General features: G+C 39.0%; 1 long non-coding RNA gene across 1 annotated transcript in view; it reads right to left on the reverse strand.

The window, feature by feature from the left end:
* The window catches only part of LOC122550260 (uncharacterized), a 50,498-nt gene extending 32,146 nt beyond the window's left edge, over window positions 1-18,352 (reverse strand). Inside the window, exon 1 of the long non-coding RNA XR_006311773.2 lies at window positions 18,237-18,352. This is a non-coding gene — a long non-coding RNA (uncharacterized LOC122550260). The remainder of the gene's footprint in view (window positions 1-18,236) is intronic.
* Between the last annotated feature and the right edge of the window lie 3,219 nt (window positions 18,353-21,571).

Genomic DNA, 21,571 nt, shown 5'->3' on the forward strand with positions numbered 1-21,571 from the left:
GTACATCTATTTAAAAAGCAAAACTCGAGTCTCATTTCCAATGCTAATTAGCACTGGGATTACTTGGCTACATTTTTCTCTCCAGCATTTTTATTTGAGCACTATATTTCTTTTGTACTTTGACCAACAGAAGTATGTTTTCCATTCACCATCCTATTTAATTTTCAGCAAAAAAAAATTGATAAGGTGAATGTAAAGTGGAGATAGTGATGCAACAGATTTTTTAAAAATTCATTATATCTTAAAATAAATTGATGTGAATCAACCCTGTTGCATTTTTGAAATGGCGCACCTTGGGAGTCCTGAAGGTTGCATGTAATATTTATTTTTATGTATCTACAGCTTAGAAACACAGCAAAGAAAATACTAATTGCAAATAATAACCATGTTTTACATAGCAAATTTCCAGCATTGTTTAATATGTTGACTGCATATTGTTAACTATAACCATTAGATGAAGATATTCTATATAGAAGATGACTTTAAACCAGCACTTCATGAAACAGTAATGTTCACCCTGTCAGAAGTAATTTTGTATTTTATTGACACCTAGACAATGAAATCAGAAGACACAGGCTTCTCTCAGTGGGAGTGTATTCTATAGTTTCCTCTCAGGAATTTTACTGCACTTCCTTACAGGAAAGCTCTTCGAAGGAAGTGGCAGTTGGCCCCTCGGAGGTCTTATTAAAATGGTCTCTTGCCATTGTAAACTATAGGGTGTCAGGCAGACGACATTACCAACAGTCTTTTCTTTGTAGTGCTGAGAAGAATTGGCAGAAGTAGTTATAACAGTAAGGTGGCAATGTTTCTGTCAACAGCTGTCAAAACTGCATGGTAAGTAGCTGAGGAGAGACAAAGAGCAGGACACAAAGAGCTAAAGAAAAAGATGGAGAGAAAAAGGCAGTGAGAGTGGCACATAATGCCAGAGGGACAGAATGAATTAAATATACAGACAGAGAATGCAGTAAAAAGGTAACTCTGAAAGAAACAGGGAGACCTTAAGTATATTCTCCCATCTCTGATATTTTTATCAAAGATATTGATGCACATCAGCAGTATCCTCTGTCCCAAGAGAAAAGAACTAATTCTGCCAACCCAACAGTTGTCTCTTTCTCGTATATCAAGCATAATGAAAAATGAGAAACAATGGTATATTTTAGATTTTGCAAATATGCATGATAGGGTAAAATTGAGTTGTGTGATAGCAGTGAATAAAGTAGTTTGGAGACCTTTCAATCCCAGAGTTCAGTGTTTTGAAATGCAGCAGCAACTCTATCTCAGGATCAAGGATCCACCAACCGAGAGCTGCCAGCCAATAAGAGGCCAGCAAATATATTGAAAGGAAGTACCAGCCGGGGGCGGTGGTGCCTGCTGCCAGCTCTACACCCATACAGAGCCTGTCATTGTCACTGGATCCCAAGTCAAGTGCAGGAGCAGGCTCTCAATAACCTCCCCCACCCTGCCCTATTCCCTATTCTACATGCCTCAGTCAGGAACTGAATGCATTTCTATAATGAACCCTTTGCTCAGAAGCCCAGAAACAACCAGTGCCTTGCTTGTTGGCAGGCTCACTCGGCAGGCTACTCCACCCACCATTGGGTTGTTACAAGTGGCAGGGGTATAACACCTTCAATTGGGCAATACTGGTGACAGGATGCAAAGTTTATCCATGGGCCTTTTGCTGTAGACCTCAGTGGGATGCAGATGGGAAGGAGGCACTAACCCTCACTGAACTAAATACCTCCCACCACTTCCCTCAACTTCAGAGCTCAGGATTGTTCCAGTTCCCCATAGATACATCTAAAAATTCAGAATCTTTTGTATCATTCCTTTGTGGAGATCCAAAAGGCAATGTTCCATGATAGCATGCACCCAAATTCATATATTTCAAAATTGTCAAGTAGCTGATTAATCACTGCAGATTAAGGGACAAGGAACTCCCTGCCCTGTACTGCTACTGAACTCTGCAACTGAATTTGATCACTGTCTACTGGCCATTTTTACAAAGGTAGAGCAATCCTAAGCTTTACCTGTACCTGCACAAGAGGATATGTTTTGCTTATAAAAGGAAGACTTTGCATATGTGTAGAGTCACGCACAATCTTAAAATATCCCAGTGTGTGTTTTACAGCCAATGGCCCAGGTTTTACCGTCAGTAGCAAACAAACATTGCTGGCGTTTTGTTATATTTACATTTATCCACAGGATTCCAAAGTGCGTTTCCAATGTAATTTGCAGTCAATAGTCATGCAGGAGGGTCAGTTAGCTCACTTAGCTAGACAACAGATGCTGGAGATCAGAGTTGAGAGTGTATTGCTGGAAAAGCACAGCAGGTCAGGCCGCATCCGAGGAACAGGAAAATTGATGTTTCGGGCCGTTTCCTGATGAAGGGCTCCGGCCTGAAACATTGATTTTCCTGCTCCTCGGATGCTGCTTGACCTGCTGTGCTTTTCCAGCGACACAATTCCAACACATTTAGCTAGACAACCAGCTTGTGATGCAGCATGATGGCAACTGTGTGGCTTCAATTCCTGCACTGGCTGAGATTACGATGAAGTCTCTCTTTCCCAACCTCTCCCCTTGTCTGAGGCATGGTGACCCTCTGGTTAAATTACCATCAGTTGTTTCTCCCTAATGAGGGAGTAGGACTACGGTGACTTTACCTTTCAGTAATCCATTTCAGTGGAGTGCCCTCTACATGGGATCAGGAATCTGTGTGAACAGAGGAACCAACCATGCATCATCTGAACAAATCAGAATACAAAATTGTTCATGAGGTCCACACAGCATGAGCCAGGAAGTGCCTGTGAGAATAGTCAATTCAATATCAAATCAGGTACAGAAAGCGAAATTCAGAGAGGGAGAAAAACGAGATTACAAGAGAGCATGACAAATGAAACTGATAGAAAAAGAAAGCTTTAAAAAGAATTCAGTGATTTTCTTTATTTTTCTAAATCTCCAACAATAGTTAAAAATGTAAGGAATGAGACACACACTTCCACATGCTAATTATCAATGTGGATACTATGGTTTATCGGTAACTACGACTTTTTGCACCTTTAAAATATTGCTTATCCTGAAATTGTCAAGCTCTAACTTAATCTGACATGCTTGACAGATATCCGTAGGGCATCTTCCTTACTTACTGACAAGGGGAGGTTGTGGTTGTTGTGTGGTATTGTAACTGGATAACTAATTCAAAGACCCAGGTAATGCCCTGGAAACTAGCTTTCAAATCAGACCATGTTAGATGTTAAAATATCAAAATGAATAAAATCTATAATTATGTAAAACCCATGTCCTTCAGGAAAGGAAAAGTGCATTCCTTATCTGATCTAGCCTTCATGTAACTCCAGAACCACTGCAAGCTATTCAGTTGTATCAAACTTCTAAAAAGACTCAGAAAAGGAATGGAACCAGGAATTGACCTAGGCACCAGAAACAAACAACAATCACCTACAGCCCTACAAAGGTTTCCTGATATCAATACCTGTGGACTAATGCCAAAATTGAGAGAGTCGTCTCACAATTTAGTCAAACAACCTCACATAGTCATACTCATGGAATCACACCTTCCGGATAAATATTATCCAGATCATCACCAGCTCAGTGGGATAGGACATGTTGGGCAGAGATGGCAGGACATTGGTATACAGCAGGGAGTGAGTTGCCTTGTGATTCCTCAACACTGACTTCAGACTGCATAACCATTGACCAGAAACTGACATTGGGCTCGCCATATAAACATAGTGGTTGCAAGAGCAGGTCAGAGAAAAGGAATCCTGCAGCAAGTAACTCACCTCCTGACTCCTCAAAACCTGTCTACTATATACAAAGCACAAATAAAATAGCATAGGATAGCCTTTATTGTCACAAGAGGTCATAGATTCATTCGTCAAGCTGCTGTGTTTTTCTGCAGATGTTTCGTCACCTCGCTAGGTGACACCGTCAGTGCATCTTCAATAAAGTGTCAGTGGTCTGTCCCAGCTGGTACTTATGTGTCTTTTTTTTCATGTATACTTGAACGAGTGCAGTGGAAAGCTTGTAATGTTCTTCTCAGCACTATCTTAGGTACAGGGTAGCTAGATACAGATACTTTAAGTGTTTTTACAGAATTGAAATAGTTTAAAAAGTCCAGAATAATAGTAAAAAGTATCATTAAAGTACTCAAGTTATAGTCTTTTTCCACTGAGTCCATGCCCGCCATGCTTCAGAACACAAGGCCTCTCTGCCTCTCTGCACTGGCCTCTGTCCCAGACTCGCATCCAGGACTCGACCCCTGACCAGCCTGTGCTCACTCTGCTCCCACTCTGGGGTCTAGCCACAACTCGCTTCCGGTGGTCAGGAGTGTTATGCAATACCCCTGGCTTGCCTGGTTGGGTACAGCTTCAACAACATCCCATAAGTTTGACACCATCCAGGAGAAAGCAGTCCACTCGATTGGCTCAAGCATTCACTGTCTGTACCAACAATGCACAGGAGCAACAACATGTAATAACCGCAAGGTGCACTGCAGAAATTCACCAAGGTTCCTTAGACAGCACCTTTCAAACCCACAACCACTAACAACGAGAAGGACAAGAGTAGCACGGTGGCTCAGTGGTTAGCACTGCTGCCTCACAGAGCCAGGGATCTGCCTCCGATTCCAATCTTGAGCGACTGTCTGCGTGGGTTTCCTCTGGGTGCTCCGGTTTCCTCCCACAATCCAAAGATGTGCAATTTGGATGAACTGGCAAAGCTAAATTGCCCATAGTGTTCAGGGCTGTGTAGGTTGGGTGCATTAGTCAGGGGTAAACAGGATACTAGGGTAGGGGAATAGGTCTGGGTAGGTTACTCTTTGGAGGGTCGGCGTGGACTTGTTGGACAGAAGGACCTGTTTCCACACTGTAGGGATTCTAAGTTCTAAGGTAGCACATACATGGGACACCACCACCTGCAAGTTCTCCTCTAAGCCACTCACCATCCTGACTTGGAAATATGTCACCAGTCCTTCACTGTCACTGGGTAAAAATCCTGGAAGTCTCTCCCTAAAAGCATTATGGGTCTATTTACACCAAAGAACTGCAGCAAGTTCAAGAAGGCAACTCTCAAACACCTTCTCAAGGGCATTAAATGCTGGTCCATCCAATGACACCCACATCCCATGAATGAATAAATAAAACTTCATGCCTGACACGTGTTTGAATGCAGAGTCTCTTGGTAAGATACTGATAGAACCAAGCTTTTTATATTAGATTAGATTCCCTACAGTGTGGAGACAGGCCCTTCGGCCCAACCAGTCCAAACCGACCCTCCGAAGAGTAACCCACCCAGACCCATTTCCCTCTGACTAATGCACCTAATACTATGGGCAATTTAGCATAGCCAATTCACCTGGCCTGCACATCTTTGGACTGTGGGAGGAAACCCATGCAAACATGGTGAGAATGTGCAAACTCCACACAGACAGTCGCCCGAGGCTGGAATTGAACCTGGGATCCTGGTGCTGTGAGGCAGCAGTGCTAACCACTGAGCCACCGTGCTGCCCAAAAGTTACAATAGCATTGTTCTCTCATTACTGAGTGATAACTGGCAGCGGGTTTAATCAAGGGTCACTACATCTCAGCTGAGGCCTTCATATTAACCTCAGCTGGTGTGAGAATTGAACCTGTACTGTGGGTTTCACTCCACATTGCAAATCAGCCTTCCAGCCAACTGAGCTAACCAGCTCCCCCATTAGAGGAGCACTACCAACATGGATAACAACATCCTGCATTTCAACATGTATCTGTGCAGTCACCAGACATGGTGGTCCAATCATTTATAAAAACTGGAAATGTTGATGGCCTCAATATTACTTTAACCTTTTTGTTTATTCCCTTGTGGGACATGGGCATCGCTGGCTGGCCAGCATTTATTGCCAATCCCTAGTTGACCTTGAACTGAGTGCCAAGTAAACAATTTCAGAGGGCAGAGGGCACCATCTGCAATGGCAGGCAGTTGAATTATTTCTGTAGCATCAGATTCTCAAGTTTTATCTTCAGTACAAATGGGCAAAAGAAAGTTTCCTAAAATTATTCTGTTTTGGGATTGTGTTTAAAATTAAGATGAAATGAAGAGGGTCACATAACCCAACAGTAAACCTGGGTGGTTTGACTATTAGAAATCAAAGAAAGTCCAAACTAAACAAATGTTTCTGCTGCTCACAATGCAGGATCGAGGGTAGAAGCTCACCCTTAGACTAAAGAAACTAAATGTACGCAGAGTTAAAATGAGGCTGTAAGAATCTATGGGCTTGGGCTGGAGGGAGGTTTTCTGGGAAAAGACAACTTCATTGGGAAAGGCAGTCCTAAAAAATGTAAGCTAACAACATAAATATCAATTTCCTGCAAGATAGTGCATAGTTAAAAGTCTTTTTTAAAAAATATTACAGTGTCATTCTTTCCACTATTAACAAAATTGAATCTCTTTTCAGAAGGATTTGTCTCTACAGGGATTTTAACAACTGCAAGGTGCAAGAGATGTAAATACATTTTATTTTATACTTCAGTGTGTATGACATATTGAGTTTAGTCGGATTGTCCCTTCTTGAATTCCATAACCTTTTGTGTTAATTGATCTGTCTGAACACAACATGCTTGATTTGTCAAAGAATAAGAGACATTATTTATTCCACTCAGATTGGGTACACATTCTAACTTTCAAACATTTGAACAGATCACTTGGATGAAAATAGCATAATATAGTCTGGAAATTGGCTTCCCATGATGCATATTCTTCTTGTCATAAGGACATAGGAAAGTGGAGCAGTCATAGGTTATTTAGCCAAAACTCCATTCCACCGTTCAACTAGACTTATTTTCTACCTCAACATCATTTTCTTGCGTTACTATCCATATTTATTCTCTTACTCAGTAACACAAGGACCAACAGCATCATTGTATCTTTATTTCTAGACCATTTTGACAAAGTGAAAATTAAATCGTCAAATACATTTTTCTTATCAGCTATGATTGTTTCATTAAAACATCCATTATATCAAGGTCCGTATATTTAAATCAATCTTATGAATTTGTGCTCCTAACATAGAGCACCAGACAGCATGTTTGGATCATTTGGGGGTGAGGGAGAAGGTTAGTGAGTTCAGTGAAAATATCAAGCTAGGACTATTGATCTCTACACCTCAGGCTGGTACATTGGGTGGGTGAGTTTGTAAATTTACCACAATACATAGGTCAACATATCCGGGCATTCTTTATTCAAAACGTATTTATGAAATTTTATTGAAATGTCGTTCATAAAGATCTAGGAAAAATCATAATTCTACTGAGATATTCAGTTTTATGTCTTTGCCTTTGAAATTTAAATCTTTATTTCCCAGTCATTGTTGTATGCAACTGAGAGGTGTTTCCCACATCTTATTTAAACATGGATCAAACTTCATGTAGGATTCCATTTAAACAAAAGACTGAGTGATGATCTCCCTCATTAAAATACTTAAAGAAATTTAGTGCAGCCATTTTTGAGATAAAACTGCTCATTATAAGAAACTGAATATCGGCACCAAAAATGCCACTGCCTCTGCCAACTGCTATTGGGGAAGAGTATCAAAGTTGACCAAGAATGGTTGACAGGAGTTAAAAGTTGATAGAAAATTAGAAATGCTTTCAGTTCTTTAAAATTATTAATTTCACAGACACCTACAGAAGCAGATAGTCAAATATGAACTATTGACTATTAGAAGCATTGCGTAATGGACATAGCATGATTTGGAAATTTTGCCAGGGTAGGTGGACTGGATTTTATTTGTAATGAGTTCACCACCATTGGGGAAGTAAGTGGGACATTAACTGTCCAATTCCAACCACCTCCATGACCAATTTATGTCATAAGGATTTGAGCTATAGGGAGAGGCTGAATAGGCTGGAGCTATTTTCCTTGGAGCATCGGAGGCTGAAGGGTGGCCTTATAGAGGTTTATAAAATCATGAGGGACATGGATGAATAGCCAACATCCTTTCCCTGGGGTCGGGAAGTCCAAAGCCAGAGGGCATAGGTTTAAGGTGAGAGGAGAAAGATTTAAAAGGGACCTGGGGGCAACTTTTTCATGCATAGGGTGGTGCATGTAAGGAATAAGCTGCTAGAGGAAGTGGTGGAGGCTGGTACAATTATAAGATTTAAAAGCATCTGGATGGGTATATGATTAGGAAGGGTTAGAGGGATATGGGCCGTACGCTGGCAAATGGGACTAGATTAATTTAGAATATCTGGTCAGCATGGACGAGTTAGACCAAAGGGTCTGTTTTCATGCTGTGACTCTATGACCTCCCTATAATAGGTAGAATAGTAATTTTTAATATCCAGAAATCAAAATTTCAGCCTTGAACATGTTCAACTGTAGAGCCTCCATAGTCCTCTAGTGCAGAGAATTTCAAAGTTGCAACTTCAGAGAGAAAAAATTACACTTTATCATATATGGCCAACTCCTTATCATGACATACAATGTATTTTTCCACTAACATCACTTGTGTTACTTCACTTGCAAAATTCTTGTGAAATATTTTCTTGCACTTGCTGTTTATGTATAATATCATAGAAACTTCAAACACATGGAAGTGTCAAATGACATCAAACCATCAGCCTAATCCCTCTTTCTGTCTCTCCTGTGACAGCCAAAGTATTGTGCCATTTAATGCCATTGATAAGGACATGTAGGTATGAGTGGTAAAACAGGCTTTTCAAATATGTAGCTATGCCATGTCATAAGCATATTGCAATGCAGAATTATTGAATACTTTACCATTTGAAATGGTTAAAGGGAATAGGCAGTTTTGGCAAAATGGTTAACATCTTGATAATGCATCAGTGACCTAATAAGCTGTGCCACGTTACTCCATGACTACATTTGCTTATAATGTCAGTTCTGAATCTTGGTCCTGTCATTAGAAGACGTGCAAAGTGAGGGATTCTTCATATTGAGAAGGGAGAATCATCCCCATAACCTACCTCAGGTAATCTTAATGTAACTTCCAGTAACTGGCCTCACAGCAATCCAAGGTCTAAAAAACCATTTCTTGCTCATCACTATATAGTACTTTAAATGAAATTGTGTCATTAGACATGCACTCTGGACATCATAGAGTCATACAGCATAGAAACAGTCCCTTTGGTCCAATTCGTCCACGCTGATCATGTTCTCAAATGAAATTAGCCTACATTTGGCCCATATCCCTCCAAACCTTTCTTACTGATGTACTTATTCAAATGTCTTTTAAATGCTGTAACTATTAGGGCGGCACGGTGGCTTAATGGTTAGCACTGTTGCCTCACAGCACCAGGGTCCCAGATTCAATTCCTGCCTCGGGTGACTGTGTGGAGTTTGCACATTCTCCCCATGCCTGTGTGGGTTTGCTCCAATTTCCTCCCACAGTCCAAAGATGTGCAGGTCTGGTGAATTGGCCATGCTAAATTGCCCATAGTGATGGATGCATCAGTCAGAGGGAAATGGGTCTGGGTGGGTTACTCTTCGGAGGGTCGGTGTGGCCTGGTTAGGCCGAAGGGCTGTTTCCACACTGTAGATAATCTAATATACCTGAATCCTCTGGTTCATTCCACACACTAACCACTCTCTGTGTAAAAGAAGTTGCCCCTCATGTCCTTTTTAAGTCTTTCTCCTCTCACCTTAAAGGTATACTCCCTAGTTTTGAACTTCCCCACCTTAGGGAAAAGACCATTGCTATTCACCTTACCTATTCATTCTACCTCGAACAGGAATCGATGAAAATAATTGTTTGACACAGTTAGTACAAATGCTTAAGTATCAAACATCCACTAGTGTACAACAAATAGACAATAAATTTTGTTTCAATAACTAATGTTTGATCTCAAATAAGAATTAAAATCATATTTTACTGTTGGACATCACATATTCTATTTGTAACATTCAAGCCATCTTATAATCAAACATTTTAGTTTGCAAATTTTGTTAAGTAGCATTTTAGTGTACCGTTTAACAAGTGTGACAGTCACTCCGACGTTCAATGTGTCCCAAGCCTCCAATTTCTCTCTAGAGACAGTTGTTTACAATACTAAAGATCTCCTTAACCACAATTACCTATGACATATATTGAAATGTCCTAACACAAACTAAATTGTTCAAGTTCGAAATCATGGAACCTGATATTTTTGTTTGATTTATGGTGTTAATGTAGAGAAAGAGTTTGTAGTTTAATAGACCCCCTGCTGAATACCTGAACCACTACACCTCACCTCCTAGCATTTAACACAAATTAATTCAGTAGCTCTCAGTGCCATGAAAACAAGGAGTTACAAACATGTTCAGTTACTGAGCAGGCTGTTTCCAGAGGAAATAGGTCTTGTTTTGCTGACTGACGAGGTGATAGCTGCTCAATGTAACTCTCGCATTTTGATTGGCAGACCACACAGGCAGTCACCAATTTCAGCGTTCTGCCTGGATTAACAATGTTTTGCTCTCCTTAAAAAGGTTTATCTGCATAAAATTGTCATTGAAGGTGATTTCATAATTTTGTGCACTTATTAAAATTCTACAATGTAACATTAACTAGGGATTCTGGTAATCACACAGATTCTTAACCATCCAACTTGTGATACCTTCCATGTGCAGAAAAATACATAAATAAAAGCATGATACTTTAGAAGTTCCAAACAGGTTAGCTTTTTTTTAAATCTCATCGAAGTATAACATTAAAGAAAATTGAGCAGTCAGCCAGTTAGTGGAAATATTAAGCAAAGGAACGTTATGTGCAGCTGACTGTGTCTGACGTCTAGTAGAGCATCCTAAATGATGCAATGTGCAGCAAGGCTTATAGCAGGTACATTCTCCTGCTCAATTTTAGGAGCAGAATGAAGCTGTACATCGTGTCTCCTGACCTATGAATTAACTTCACACTTCACTACTGAACCATGCTGTCTTGTAGATATCTACCATTATACATTAAAAGTCTGGCTATATCACATACTTCTCTGTAATACTTCTCAGTCACATTTAATCATAGTCACATTTATGAATGTATCCACATTTTAACTTCACTGGATCGAGCAAAAATTTGTTACGCCCTAACTAAATTTCTTTGCTTCCCCCACTCACTAATTTATAAAAGGAAGAAGCTGAAAGGGACTCAATCTGAGCAAATTCAACAAGTTGTTCCAAATATCTATAAGGACTCCACCATCTTTGCATTTTCAAAGAAGAAATTTCTAAAATCCATATTAAACATTTTAAGGTGATACACCTGCAATGTTTACAACATTCTAAATAACATATTAAATTCCTGTTAAAATAGACTTTTTTATTTCCCCCAGTTAGTTGTGAGCTCATCTCCATCATTACTGATTTCCCTTTGCTCGTTTAGTATCAGCTCCCTTTCTCTTCTCTATTCTGTAGAATTGTGCAACCACTACTTGTGTGTGCATCCTTCCCAAGCCTGCATCCTTCCAGCTCGCCCGCATCATGCTAGACACAATCTCTCTTGATTATTATTTGGTTCAGTTATTCATCAAAACTTATTCTCTGTTTCAACTGTGTATGTGCCATAGCCACTGAGTCCATGCGTGAGTAACTCAATCAATCATTCAAGCAACAGTGTCAATGGATAGAATCTCTCGGGAGCCAGAGGTGGTGAGCCTGAAGGCAGGATGGGGGTGTCTCAGAACTCTGCCACTTTCTGCTTCTATTCAAGTTAGCCTCTGGCCAGAATGCTCAGGCTCAACCTATTTCCCAACTCCAACCGAGACTCTTAAATCATCTATTACATAAGGGGCTTATCCTATTTGGGCTGCAATGGGACCAGGGTGCCCTTATGCAATTGACCACTACAAGTCCCACTTCCTCCAGAGGTTTAACCTGTCTGAACAGATCAATTAAAAATATATGATCTCCAGAAGGGAAAAAAGGAGTTGGCCCTCTCAAGTGGAAAACCAGTGCAGAGTGAGATGGTGAGGCCCTTTGCTCTGCATTAATTTATCAATTTTCAAAGGACTGGACTTAGGTTGGGGTAGGTAGCCACTGAGGACCACCACCACCCTTTCACTTTCTGGGGTTGGGGTTGGGGATGGGAAGAAAGTTCATATTATAAAACCTCTTACCGAGGTCCTCAGGAAGTTGGATGTGCCCTCAGCAGGAGGAGCAGCAGTCTCAACTCGATACTGCCAAATGTGACAGCTATCAGCTTTTGAGGGACAGCTGTTTTCATTGGGTGGGATTTCCACTCCCTGGGACTTGCTTTCGGAGAAAAGCATCCTGTTGCCCTCCAGATGGTCTGATTGGAAGAAGATTCAGTGACTTTGCTCTAACATTTCACTGTCTGGTGACCTTTCCAATGAGTGGCAGTACCACAGGATTCCAGCTAACACCAAGAGAAGAGGTTACCATGCAGCTACATTATATCTGTTCACCTTGCTGACAACCTGATGCAAGATCACTGAGAAACTTCACCTCTATGCTGTTAGACAGATAAAAGTTATAGAAAGAGAATGGTTATTTCCTGATACCATATCAACTTCTGTCATTTCTTATTTCACTGCTCCTTTCCTCTACCAACCTGGCTAGCCCATTTCCCACCTCCCATCATGTCAGGTTGCAAACACAAGGAGTATTCCTAGAGATTTATCACATGACCTCAACACTCACCTTGATGTAATCTGTTTCTCCTCCATCTCCAACATTTTTATAATCAATACAAGTGTTCATAGAGTTTTTTTTAAAAAACATTACAATGTTTTAATGTCCTTGTGAATTTTCTCCTGACCTGTTCACAGTGTCGTACCTGGGGAGTTCACTTCAAATTTCTGGAGACTTATTTGACAACCCTTCAGATACCCTCCACCTCCTTCACAAGTCTTGTGCTATCTCCATGCAGTATAAGAAATTGTCAATCAGCAACCCCCATTAATAACTTTGAAATATTAATTAATCCAATATAATTTATCAATTGTTAATTTACAAATGACCTAAGAATCCTTTCCTCCAATTGCATACGATCTGCAGCAGAAACTCTCCGATTCAGAAACAACAAGCCAAGCTCACAGCCACTTTTCTCATTCAACAGTTTGCAATCATTCGCATGTTAACTAGAAGTAAATATTTGTTTCTGCCAAAAGCTGTCCAAATAAAGTTTAATTTATAATAGTCATTAGCCCTCATGTTGATGATGTGCCATTGCTAATAGCAATGTGCTCAGCAATTTTCCCCTTTCTCCATGTAAAGCTGACTCAGAATCCCAGGCTCTACAAACACTGTCCAACAGATCTTTAGAATAACAACCTGAAGCAAATCAAGCATAGCATAAATACTGACGTCTACTATGTGCTTGCAACAAGTGCATGCATTAAATTATTTTAGTTAAGTAAGTTTGTTTTCTAAAGAGTTATGTGGTTAAAAATGAATTTCCTTCAACTCCTTTTTCTTATCTCCTAAAGGTGAATCATACTGATATGTGGATGCATAGGCAGTAGTAATTCTCCCTCAAGAGGCCACTGTTCATCCATAAAACATTTTCCGTGAGTCTCAGAGGAGTGATCAACCATGCAATGGCTGGGTCTGATCATAGCTAAGTCCAAATCAATGCTTATTCTAGTTTCACAGGCACACGCTCCAGCAAGGATCACTGGATAAAAATCATAGGCTCCTGCCTTGGCTGATCTTTCTTCTTCCTATGCTTGGGAAGCTGTAATGCCCTCACCATCATCCCAGCTGAGTTCAGCTGTACACACCAACAAGTCTGGGATATTTCTGAAAAGCAGAATCCACCAACTTATACCTACCTAACTGTTCTGAATTGCTCTTTCTTGTCTTACCAGAAACATCATCCTAATCCAAATGGACCCAAATAACACTTTTTTTTCTGAATGCACGCCTGGAAATTTCAGATAAATGCATTAAGCAAACACATACATTATTTACTATAATTTAGAGCCATGATTATGTTTGAAACACATTGGAAATCTGACACTTCAAAGACTATTGAAGTACCGATACAAAAATCTTTGAAAATAAAGAACTTGCACTTTTGAGACTCTTTAAACAACCTCATGCTATCTCAAAAGCATTTCAGAGCCTATGTATTTCTTTTGAAGAGTGGTCACTGTTGTAAAAATATGTGACAAATAATTCATGCACCTCAAGGTTCCACACAACGTCATGTTTAAATAAAGGGTCTTAGTGACATTGGTAGATGGATCAAAGTTGGCCAAGTTATTGATAAAACTCACCAGTTCGTCTCTGAATAATACAATGGGATATTATGGGCGGCACGGTGGATAGCACTGCTGCCTCACGGTGCTAGAGACCCGGGTTCAAATCCTGCCTCAGGCGATTGTCTGTATAGAGTTTGCACATTCTCCCCGTGTCTGTGTGGGTCCCCTCCGGGTGCTCCGGTTTCCTCCCACAGTCCAAAGATGTGCAGATTAGGTGAATTGGCCATGCTAAATTGCCCGTAGTGTTAGGTGTAGGGGAATGGGTCTGGGTGGGTTGTGCTTCGGTGGGTCGGTGTGGACTTGTTGGGCTGAAGGGCCTGTTTCCACACTGTAAGTAATCTAAATAATATTATATTCATCTGAGAAGGCATATGAGGCTTTGATTTTAAGTACCATGAAAAAGTAGTTCTGCATGTATCAATGATCAGTTTAAAAAATTAGTCATACACATCACAGACTCTAGCTTCCATGGACACCACCATCTTCAACTAATTAGCTTCCAACAATCTATCATCTGGCTGCACAATAATTACATGAACTTACATTTTGTGGGTCAATACATTATTCTACAAAATGCTTCAATCACGGTGTATCCATATTAGCTGCTGGTCTTTTTGTTTTACTTGTAATATTTTACATCATTGAAATTTCAGACAGAGTAAAAGATTTTTTCATAGTAATTTTTATTAGACTAGCAAATTTTAATATAAAATCTTGACAGAATCCATGCACAAAACTGTTTCCTGTTTAGTAGACCTATCTGATTTAACCCAGAGAAAACACCAGAAAAATATATTCCAATCAGAGTCCATGCACAAAAGCCATGGATTGAAACGAATATAACAAAATGGTATAAATCTCCCCAGCAATGGGACGATACAAGAGTAATTCTGTTTTATGAGGGAACATTTTATACTGAGTACCTGCTAATACTGGACCATCACAATACAATTTGCATAAAGTTGGGACACAACATGCAGCTGTGACTATTTACATTCAAATAATATCAAGAAAGGAGCATATACAACATGCTTATCTTTCAGCTTCCTTCCTCTAACTTTAGAGAGGCTTTTAGTGTGTTGTTTGAAGTATTCAATGTTAAACATTTGTTTTGTTTGGTAAGGTTTTCTTGATATAGTCGAGTAATTCTGCAATAAGTGATTATTATTTAAAATAAATCTGAGCAACGTACCCTCAATGGTACAATGACCCAAAAGAATCGTGACTATCACAGGACGGTGTGCAGTTCCTGCTTTAGATCGTACGTTATCCATTTCAAGCAAAATGGATATATTTGTATGTGGCAGTTACTGCATCTTCAAAACTCATGCACTTCATTATAGAATAATGCAAGAAGTAGCAAAGGGTTGATAACTAGAAACAAGAAAGGGAGAAAAACAGAAAATTGACCTCAGTTTCAGCATTGGTAGGTTGTGTCTATTCTTTTCTAATTAGAAAGGCCTGGTTGACCAGAGTTGGTACGACCCTGCTGATTGCCTTGAGTAATGTTGTGATTAGCCTGTCAGGAATAGGGTTTAGAGCCAGATCAACACTTCATTACTTAAATTCTATTCATTTTAATATTCGCGTTTATAGCATCACAGTCTACAAAAATACAATCAAGAGAAAAAGTGGCAGCTGCCCTCTGCTGGTCTGCTTCCCTTTATTTTTAACATCAAGGAATTCTGTTATTATTTTCTGTCTTTTTCATTACCTTTTATTACCCAGCAGTGCTGATGATTACAGCCCAGGCAGCTATACTCTGACACAGGGTCTTTTTCTGCTAAACCTCACTGTCATGTAAAATTCTAGCTGTTACAAAGAATGAGCGTTCCAATCCATTTTTGCCAGTCCTAATATGAAAACTGTCAGGACCCAAATTAATGAGTTCCAAATTCCTTACATCACAGTAACTATTTAAGACTGGTCAATTAATTACATAAAACCTTCTCGATTCATTGTGTATTTCCAGCCTAGACCCTACATATTCCATTACTTCATGACACAGTGTTTCAATGAGGCCTTTTGGCTTTTGTTATTGCACAAAAAGCACCACTTAAGGAAAGACCATCTGCTGCAGCAAATGGTAAATGTCAGTAAAGAATGTTGCCTTTTTCTATCATAACATACCTCAGATATTAACCTTTACAGCACTCGAACAAATGAAATAGTGATAATTCTTTAGGTTAGAAAGTGCTAGAGGTTCATTTTTCAAAAGTTATTGATTTAATGACTACACCATTCATTGTCACAAATAAACTGCTTCATAATTTATTTTAAAGCTGCCAACTTTCAATTTTGAAACTGTTGCAAACTTAAATCCACACATTTTCTTCAGTAGGGATGCATTATCAGTGTTTAATCTTATACTTTCCTGTTACAAAATGCTTTTCTTGTGCCAAAATAAAACTGATTGTAGCCAGATATATTACTTTATGCTGTTAACTTTTAAAGTTTCTTTAATCACTGAGGAAAGGTGTTAAGTCGCATACAGAGGAAGCTTGCAAACACCTTTTTGGATGAATCAGATGAAATAACTTGCACTAACCAGCAAAAAAAGGATAATGTCAAGTAAACGTGAGACTAATCTCCTAAATTTTAAATGGGCCAATTTTATCTGACATACCAAATAGATTCATTAGTCAGCCCAACTTACTGAAGAAGGGCTTATGCTCGAAACGTCAATTCTCCTGCTCCTTGGATGCTGCCTGACCTGCTGCGCTTTTCCAGCAACACATTTTTCAACTTACTGACCTCCAGGTTAGAGTGCAAAGAATGAGCAGTGCTATCTAATCATGCTTCTGCCGTGGTTCATTATATAGTCAGTCATTTAGGTCCGACGAGTATTGTATTCAGCAGTTGGTATGTATGGTACAGTATTTGACCAAATTCATATATTATTCATGTTCTTTTTCTCTGGTATTGAGAATTGTACTATGGGAAAGAACACAGGCCTAAGTTGGCTGAAGTTATCCGACAGGTAGTTTCAGAGTACAGTGTAAATCTGTTCTGCATCACTAGGAGTTGATAGTCATTGGTCAAACTCAAATGACTGAGTGACAATATAAAGCACCAATTAAGAAGCTATCTTAGGCCAGGTGTACCACCACTGTTGTTATAATCTGCACCCAAATCTCAAGCCGGCAGTGCGAGCTGCTTAATGGATGTGGATCTGCTTGGCATACCAGGAGAAACTGGATAATTTGCTTTGTGTCTCAAAAAGGCACAGTTCTTTAAATTTAAACAGGCAACATCTGAGGATATGGCACTTGCTAAATTTAATGTAAAGTAAAATAAACTTAAACTATCCATAAGATGGGAGAAGAGTGTTTAAATTTTAAAACATTTTTTTAAAAAAGTATGGCAAAATGCTGCCATGGTCCTCAAAGGATCAATAAAGAGAAAAGTGCACTATGAACAGCTGGTTGTTTTCATTAGTGTTTCATTAGGGAGGTAGTGCCTCAAAGCCAGTTTACATGCCTACATCAATTTCAATAGGCTCATTTTCAACTGATTTAATTGACCAATTTAAATTAGTTTAAACACTCAAAATGCTGTAAATGTAAAGTTAAGGGCACAAATTCACACAGGCAGTGGTACATTTTCGCGGGGCATATCTGAAAAGGCACCACAGTTTTAGGCGTATTCCTGTTTTCCCTGGCCCTGATTTCGGTAATTGTGTCGCCTCTTGTGCATGTTAACCCTAATGGACTCGAATTTATGAAGCAACAATGTTCGGAAGAGATAAGAAATAAAACTGCGCGTAATGTTATTCTACACGTAAGAAATTAAATTAAATCAGCTCATATCCTTCATGAGTAAAACCGATTTCCACCACATGATTTACATGAACCGAAAAGCTCGCATGCACAACGTGATCCCCTCAGAGAAATCTTCTTCTAATATATGGAGCTCTAATACAAATCGTGATTCATATGATTGCAGCTATAAAAATGTAAAATCAATTATTAAAAACATGTATTAAGTGCTAATGCAATAACAATAATTTAAGAAAATCAATACCTGCTATGGTTAAAACTTCTGAAGTAGTGCAAGAAAGCCCTGCGTTTTAATATTACTTGAAAGGCTAAAGGAAAATGAAAATTGAGAGCTTATATTAAAAAGATTATATTTTTTTTCTTGGGAATGAACACCTTTACAGTGGTGCAAAACCTACTTCTTTTTCTCTCCCAAACACAAAGGATCAATGATGTTACTTTACGGAAACTTAAATGAGAGACAGCAGTTCTCGTGTCTTTAACTGAACCAGCGCCTCCAACTGGGGAACGTTAGGTACAGGCAGAATACGCGAGCAATTTATGTTTTGTTAAACCGCGAATTCGCCGTGACATCCCCTGCAAGTTGTGATCCTCTTAAAATGTATTTTATATAACAAGGAGTTAAATTTATAGGATGCATTAACAACAGAAATTAACAGAAATATTAAACACAATCTCAACTCACCCCAAAAAACCGCATTATTGCTGCAGTCTTTTGTAAAGCAACTTTTATATCAATTTTTTTAGAAATCAAGGTGTAGCTTCTTTTTAAAAAAAACCCTTAGAGACAAACATTTAAGCTATTATTATATACAGTCTAAGATTAATGCTCTATAAATGGTTCCGTTTTTTCTGTCGAAAGGTGGTGATTCTGAATCCGCGGAACTCGCGTTTTTTTTAAAAAATAACATTTTTCTCCCTAACGTGGGACACGTCTAGGGATGATTCAGTCAGTGAATGGGGGATTATCTCAGTATTAGATCCTCGCAAAATAATCAATTATTCCAAAGTAACAAATGCCTGATCTGTTTCATGATAGTGTTCAGATGTACAAATAGAATAAAAAAAGGTTGTTTTCAGAGAACATTACAGTCTTCATAAACGCTGCATTCTATACAACAGGACCAAATATAAAATATATAACGGTATACTCCAGATTATTTGTCACGCATCATACATATACGTGGACCGATAAAGGTTTATCTCGAAACAGTAATGCACAAACAGCATGTTTGATTTCCTCAATGAATGAAATGTTATATCCCTTTGATTTCCGCACAATTATGTTGCATACGAGGTGTACGGTTATTTTGCAGACATGTAGAATATAAAATACCATTTTTCTATGCTTTTGTGTAACCCCTTAGTAATCCGCAATATATAAAAATGAAAGCAAAACAATCATTCCTTTAAAATGCGTCAAACCTTCAAAAGGAAAGTAAGCTGGTGTCAATTGAATTAAGATGATATCACAGTAATAGAAATTATAGCCACATATGTTTATTTGTCAGCGGTACAAAGGGAGATTGAGTAAACAATTGCATTCAGAGGTACAGGTCAGATATTATCCGAGACTATGACATGGAACCAGCGATTGCCTTGCAGAGTATTTTACAAAGCAGATTATGTCATGGGAATCCTAAGATATCTGTATCAGCAAACAGAAAGCTCTTCGCCTTATTAAAAAATACATCTTTTGAAGCTGACACAGGCACAGATTGCTCATCGCTGGGACATACAGTAAACGTACGGGACGTGCACGCAATGCTGTTTAATGCTGACCTTTCCCCGCGTATAGTAGTTGGCACCTACTACGCCATCACTGGTAACGCGTTTAGTCTTATTGCCCGATGCTGACTGTGTATTTGAATGTAAAACCTCATCTCAACAAAAAACGCCGGTGTTGGTTAAGGAACAATTCTTAAGGAACCTTCTTCCTTAAAAAAAATTCAAGAAAATAATAGCACGCGTGGATGTAACATTTTGTTTCTCATTCACCTGCAAAATAAAAAAAAGCCCAAAATCTATATTAAAAATCATATTGTAACACAATAAGTTTCATTCACCTTTCTTTTTTAAGTGGATCGGGGCTCTTAAATTAGGTCGATTTATTTTAAACAAAAGGACGCCTTACTTATTTGAGGTTTGCCCTTTAATTCTGATTAGATTATTGCTCGTGCCTGGCTGCAGGAACGCTTTAACAAAGGAGACTGATTTGTAGTTTCAAAGACAATTGAATAGAGAGCGTGTGTGTATTTCCTCCTTTGAAACCCAAGGTCTACCTAATTATAACAGGAGATGATAATAGAATATAATAGAATGGCCGTTATACTAGATAATATAGAAAACGAGGGTGGCCTACAGCTTTATCCTGCAATCAATGGATACTATTCACAATATATAATAAAGATACAATAAAGACTAATAGAAAGTGGTTTGTCTTGCCTCAATAAATAGGTTGATTATATTAATGCAGAGAACTCGCCCCTTTCATATATCCCCAGTTACTTTCCCATCTGCTCTGTCACTTTGATTATTGAAAAGAACAGCCACAATTAAATAACGATTTTTTAAAGAAAGCAGAGTATTCTGCTGTCGTTTAGAAAAGCTTCCCCCTCCCCACTTCGTGCAACACTTCGCCAGAGTTTCATTTGTCTAACGGTTAAAGCAATTTTAAAATAAAATCAAAGACTGTAAATATATTTGATTATTAAAACACGACGAACAGAGCTGCTATTTAAAAACCGATGTTACTTGAAATTGCATACGATTCCATCCTAGCTAAAAATCTGCAAATGGCTTTTTTTTTTGCTACTTCTTGATGGATGAATGTATTAATAATACAACCAGGTTTCGAATTTTCAGACGCCCAGACGACTGATTAGGGTATGGTGTTAGAATAAAAACAAATAGTCTCAGTGAAGCCTAGTTTATTTTTTTAAAAAACTATAAAAGTAAGTGGTTGGAAGTTATTGCAGAGGAGGGGTTGTTATGTCTTGCGCCCCAGTCCCTGCCCCCACCGCCGCCTGCTTGTTGTGTCTGGCTGCAGCAATGCTGACTGCTGCCTCTGGCTGGCTCTTACACGGTTGCCATGGGTTACCGGCGCCGGGTTACCGCTACCTGTCACTAAAAGATACTGGCACAGAAATACCACCAGCATCGGCAAACAGCAGTTAGGAATAAACTGCTAGAGAAAAGCATTGCTGCAAAAAAAAAGCATTCGCTTTTCAAAAAAAAAATCTGAGAATGTCTGAGACAAGTCGGAACTTTTATTCATTAAAAGCTCAAGTGACCAGGCCTTGGCTGAACTGAGAAGTTTCTGGGATTTTATAGACAGGTACTTTGTTCCACTGCTGTATTCCGGTTGTTTTTGTTTGGTAATGTATTGCTATGATCACAATTATAAAAGTTTTATTTTAATGTAACTGTCGCGAAAAAAAAAAATCATTTCTGTTTGTTTCTAAGGAAAGGCTGGGTCTCTTTGGACCACAGATTGAGAAAGTAGCTGAAATAGAAAACGTGGCTCATAAATCATTTACAGTCATACAATAACTACAATAAGTCTTTCTGATTTTTGTT

The sequence above is a fragment of the Chiloscyllium plagiosum genome, unplaced genomic scaffold, assembly GCF_037043375.1.
Source record: "Chiloscyllium plagiosum isolate Xiang-an unplaced genomic scaffold, Cpla_swu_hap1 HiC_scaffold_5, whole genome shotgun sequence".
Lineage (NCBI taxonomy): Eukaryota > Metazoa > Chordata > Chondrichthyes > Orectolobiformes > Hemiscylliidae > Chiloscyllium > Chiloscyllium plagiosum.